Genomic DNA, 6,000 nt, shown 5'->3' with positions numbered 1-6,000 from the left:
TTCACCTTCAGTCTATGAATATCTTTTTCTATCAGATGCGTCTCCTGTAGGCAGCATATTGTTGGGTCTTCTTTTGTGATCCATTCTACTAGCCTGTGTCTCTTAATTGGTGAATTTAAGCCATTAACATTTAGGGTTATTATTGAGATATGATTTGTTCTTCTAGCCATATTTGTTTATTGATGTTTCTAAACCTGATTTGTTATCCTCTTTGAATATTTTTCCCCCTTTACTGTCCTATCTCCCATTGTTGGTTTTCAGTGTTATTTTCTATTTCCTCTTCCTGTAATGTTTTGCCAAGGATTTTTTGAAGAGATGGTTTTCTAGCTGCGAATTCTTTTAACTTTTGTTTATCATGGAAGGTTTTAATTTCATCTTCTATCCTGAAGCTTAATTTCGCCGGATACACGATTCTTGGTTGGAACCCATTTTCTTTCAGTGTTTGAAATATGTTATTCCAGGATCTTCTAGCTTTCAGGGTCTGTGTTGAGAGATCAGCTGTTATCCTGATTGGTTTGCCCCTAAATGTAATCTGCTTTCTTTCTCTTGCAGCTTTTAAAATTCTCTCCTTATTCTGTATGTTGGACATCTTCATTATAATGTGTCTAGGTGTGGATCTCTTATGATTTTGCACATTCGGCGTCCTGTAGGCTTCTAGGATTTGTGATTCTGTCTCATTCTTCAAGTCTGGGAAGTTTTCTTGTATAATCTCACTGAATAGTCTGTTTATTCCTTTAGTTTGGAGCTCTGTGCCTTCCTGTATCCCAATGACTCTTAAATTTGGTCTTTTGATATTGTCCCATAATTCTTGGATGTTCTGCTCATGGTTTCTTAGCAGACTTGCTGAGCTGTCTATGTTCTTTTCCAGTTGAAATACTTTGTCTTCATTGTCTGATGTTCTCTCTTCTAAGTGATCTAATCTGCTGTTAGTATTCTCAATTGAGTTTTTAAGTTGGTTTAATGATTCCTGCATTTCCAGGATTTCAATTTGTTTGTTTTTTATTACCTCTATCTCCCTGTGAAATTGATCTTTTACTTCCTGGATTTGTTTGTCTATGTGATCTTTCATTGTCTGATTTTGCTGTCTCATGTCTTCCTTGAGACTCCAGATCATCTGAAGCATATATATCCTGTACTCTTTATCTGACATTCCGTCTGTTGCAGCTATTACCTCTTCTAAAGTTGAGTTGACCTGCATTGCTTGTGGACCTTTCTTTCCTTGTCTTTTCATACTGCTCGCGTTTCTTCCTGCTTGGTGCAACTGTTGTGTTTTTGAAATTTACCTCCTATTTATTTATATTGCTCTTGTATAGTTGGGAAGTCTCCCTTGCAGGGCGGGTAGTGGCTGTGCTCCTCCCCTAATTAGGGTGGTCTGTCTACCACGCTAATTGGTCGCAGGTCTGCCCCCACTGCAGGCACTGGTGGCTGTTCTGCTCTGACCCCACTCCAATTGTGGTAACGTAACTACCACACCCTGGGGTCGTTGGTCCTGATCTGGATGTGGGTGGCGGCTCTGCTGTGCCCCCACTCCAATTGGTGTGACGTGTCTACCACGCTGGCAGACCTCTAGGCCGGTGGGTCGCAGTTCTGCACAGCCCCCACTCCCAATGGGGGTACCTGACTACCTCTCCAACGGGTCGCTGAGCCCCCTCCGGACCCGGGCGGCGACCCTGCTCCACCCCCACTCCAACCAGTGTGATGCGACTGCCTCAGTGTTACGTGTCCACCACGTTGGCAAGCTACCTGGCCTGTCTTGCCAGTGGGTCGCTGGTCCTATTCTAAGCGTGGGCGGCTTCTCTCTTCAGCACCAGCTGCATTTGGGGTTTCATGGTACCACGCCGGCGGGTCACTTGGCCTGCTCTGGGCGCAGGTGGAAGCTCCACTCTGCCCCCACAGCACCCAGCAGGACCCTGGCCGAGAAGCAGTCACCGCCGGTTCCCTAGCCTTGGGCCAAAGCAGCTTAGGTAGCAAGAACCCCGCCTTTCCGATCCGGATACACTCTCTCTGCTGGGAGCTGGCCCCAGCGAGCGACCCCCGGGGTTCCCCAGCCCCAGGCCAAAACTGTCTCGGGAGTCAGAACCCAGTCGCCCCAAGCTCAGCGCACGCTCCACTCGGAGCTCGCCTTCACAGGCAGTCTCCGCAGATTCCTCAGACCTGGGCCCGGTTAGCCCCGGGAACCCAAGTCCCGGGAACCCAAGTCCCGCTGCTCAGTGCCCGGCGCACGCCTTGCCAGGCACGAGCCTTCAAGAGTATTCTCCACAGGATCCCTAGTCCCGATCCTGAGCAAGAAATCTGTCTGCTAGACGAAGGCAAATACCAGCCTGAATTCACCTGTTCCGTAGCTGAATGAGCTGAGATCAGCAGAACAATGGGATGATTACATCATCTCTCCACGATGGAGGCCACCGTCCTCCGTGGTCAGACCGGTGACTGGAACCGCCGCTTCTCTCCTCTGTCTCAAGCCGGAACTCCGCACCAAGCGCTGCCGATGTATCACTGGCAGGGGCCCCCCCGAATCCGTATCGCTGTTCTCCCTCTCCTCGCTGTTCTCCCGCTCCGGCTCCCTGCCGATCCCCAGCACGCGCCGCAGACAACCCGCCGTGGAGCAATCAGGCTATGCGACCCTCTGTGCGGAGAAATGGAGCTCCCACTGCCGAACCTCGCACGATGGAAACCTGTCTATTAGATTCTGTAGCGCCTCAATTTCCTTGCTTTCCTCTTTGATTACTTTCCCCCTTTTACTGTCCTACCTCCCACTGTTGGTTTTCAATGTTATTTTCCATTTCTTCTTCCTGTAATGTTTTGCCAAGGATTTTTTGAAGAGATGGTTTTCTAGCTGCGAATTCTTTTAACTTTTGTTTATCGTGGAAGGTTTTAATTTTATCTTCCATCCTGAAGCTTAATTTCGCCGGATACACGATTCTTGGTTGGAACCCATTTTCTTTCAGTGTTTGAAATATGTTATTCAAGGATCTTCTAGCTTTCAGAGTCTGTGTTGAGAGATCAGCTGTTATCCTGATTGGTTTACCCCTAAATGTAATCTGCTTCCTTTCTCTTGTAGCTTTTAAAATTCTCTCCTTATAATGTATGTTGGACATCTTCATTATAATGTGTCTAGGTATGGATCTCTTATGATTTTGCACATTCGGCGTCCTGTAGGCTTCTAGGATTTGGGATTCTGTCTCATTCTTCAAGTCTGGGAAGTTTTCTCGTGTTATTTCACTGAATACATTGTTTATTCCTTTGGTTTGGAGCTCTGTGCCTTCCTGTATCCCAATGACTCTTAAGTTTGGTCTTTTAACGTTATCCCATAATTCCTGGATTTCTGCTCATGGTTTCTTAGCAGTCTTGCTGAGCTGTCTATGTTCTTTTCAAGTTGAAATACTTTGTCTTCATTGTCTGGTGTTCTATCTTCTAAGTGATCTACTCTGCTGGTAGTATTCTCAATTGAGTTTTTAAGTTGATTTATTGCTTCCTGCATTTCTAGGATTTCTATTTGTTTGTTTTTTATTACCTCTATCTCTCTGTGAAATTGATCTTTTACTTCCTGGATTTGTTTATGTAGTTCCTTGTCAATGTGATCTTTCATTGTCTGATTTTGCTGTCGCATGTCTTCCTTGAGATTCCAGATCATCTGTAGCATGTATATCCTGAACTCTCTCTCTGACATTCCCTCTGTTGCAGCTATTACCTCTTCTAAAGTTGAGTTGACCTGCATTGCTTGTGGTCCTTTCTTTCCTTGTCTTTTCATGCTGCTCACGTTTCTTTCTGCTTGGTGAAACTGTTGTGTTTATGAGATTTTCCCCCTAATTATTTATATTGCTCTTGTATAGTTGAAAAATCTCCCTTGCAGGGCGGGTAGTGGCTGTGCTCCTCCTCTAATTGGGGTGATCTGTCTACTGTGCTGGCGGGCCGCTAGGCCTGCTCTGCCGGTTGTTCGCAGGTCTGCCCACCCTGCGGGTGAGGGTGGCGGCTCTGCTCTGCCCCCCCTCCAATTGTGGCGATGTGACTACCACCCCCTCGGGTCGTTGGGCCTGATCCGGATGCGGGCGGCTGCTCTGCTCTGCCCCTACTCCAATTGGAGTGATGTGTCTACCATGTTGGCAGGCCTCTAGGCCTGTTCCGCTGGTGGGTCTCAGGTCTGCCTGACTCTGGCAGTAGGGGGAGTTGGGGGTCGAGAGTCCTTTGGTCCTTGCGGTCATGCCCACGGAGAGATTTTGAAGTTTTCCGGTTGTTCGCCAGGTGGGCGGGGCTTTTAGCAGAGCCCAGAGGGCATGGCCATGTGCTGGGCCATGTGGGGACCCTTCTAGCTGAGTCGGGCCACCGGGAGCCGCCTGAAGAGCGGGGCAGCTGTGTCTGCGTGGCTAAGATCCGGGCGGGTGGTTTGGCTATTCACAGAGCTAGAGCAGGGCCTTCCGGGAGAGCCGGGATGGCGGAGGCGTCTGCCGGTTTGGGCTGCCACTCCGCTCCGGGCCGCCGCCGCTTTCAGAAGCTGCTGGTGGCTGCGGGATTGGACCTCTGCGCCCGCCGGGGGGGCCACCTGTAGAGCCGGGTAGCTGCGGCCATGTGGTTAGGAACTGGGCAGGTGAGGCGGCTGCTCCCAGGGTGAGAGCTAGGCCTCCCAGGGGAGCCCGGATGGCGGAGGCCGACTGCCGGTTCGGGCAGGGCGGGCCAAGCCGCTCCGGGTGTCAGCCGCTTGCAAAAGCGGCTGCTGGCTGCAGGACTTGACTTCTGCACCCGACGCGGGGCCACCTGTAGAGCCAGGTAGCTGCGGCCGCGTGGTTAGGAACCAGGTGGGTGGGGCGGCTGCTCGCAAAGCGAGAGCTAGGCCTCCCGGGGGAGCCGCTTGCCGGAGCGGCTGATGGCTGCGGGACTAGACCTCTGTGCCCGCGTGGCCGTCCAAGATCCACTTCTCTGGGACAAACTGTCACTTCCAATAAACCTACCAGTTCACGGCAGCTCTCCTCTTAAGGGAATTATGCTAGAAGTTCCTCCGTAGGTAGGCTGCAGCTGTTGCGATGGGTCTTTCTTATCCCGTTAAAGTGGAGACGTTGGAATCGCTCGAGACTGGCTTTGAACGTGAGATTCTCTTGCTTCAGCCTACTGAGCCTCTGGGATTATAGGTATGCACCACCACACCCGGTGCTGAAGTTCTTTGAGTCTAAAAATACTTTGGGCATCTTTACTTGCTGGCAAACCAAATTCTGAGGTGGAGGCTCAGTTAGGTCAGAGGCACAAAAAGGAGAGGGCTCGGGCCTACTGTGTATAGCAGAAGGGCTTCCCATTTTAGGTTCAAAACAATGACCAGGTGCAATATTATTCACAATAACCAAGATATAACAATTACATAAGTGTCCACTTACAGATGAATAAGGAAATTGTGCTCTACACATAAACAATGAATATTATTTGGCATTAAAAAAGGAGATACTGTCATTTGAGACAACATGGAACTTGGAGGACATTATGTGAAGTAAAATAAGCCAGACACAGAAAGATAAATATTGTATGACTTCATTTATATGTATTAGTGTGTACTATATGTATGTACTCATTTGTAGTACAAAATATCAGAGGCTAGATACCAATAAAGAAGCTTATTTAGCTTAGTTCTAAAAGCTCAAGGGTGCAGAGACAGCAGTTCTAGGGAGGACCCCGATGGCTGTACATGTCATGGCAGCATCCAGTATGAAGAAGAGATCACATTGCAAAACAGGATTGACAGGGAAAAGCTGGGAGACTGAGGTCCCCCAGTCCCTTCCAAGGGTACATTCCCAACCAACCCAGGAAACTTCCACTAGTCCCTACCTATTACAGGTCCCACCACCTCCTAATATGGCCACACTGAGGACCAAGTCAATGCATGAATCTTTGAAGGATGAACTACATTGAAACCATACCTATGTGGAATCTAAAAAAAAAAAAAAAAGAAAGAAAGAAAAAGTAAGTCAAATACATAGAAATAGAGAATAGAATGTTAGGAGAAGAAGTCAATGGAGA

The sequence above is a fragment of the Ictidomys tridecemlineatus genome, chromosome 3 (genome assembly GCF_052094955.1).
Source record: "Ictidomys tridecemlineatus isolate mIctTri1 chromosome 3, mIctTri1.hap1, whole genome shotgun sequence".
Taxonomy (NCBI): Eukaryota; Metazoa; Chordata; class Mammalia; order Rodentia; family Sciuridae; genus Ictidomys; species Ictidomys tridecemlineatus.
Note: the sequence above shows the minus strand (reverse complement) of the source record.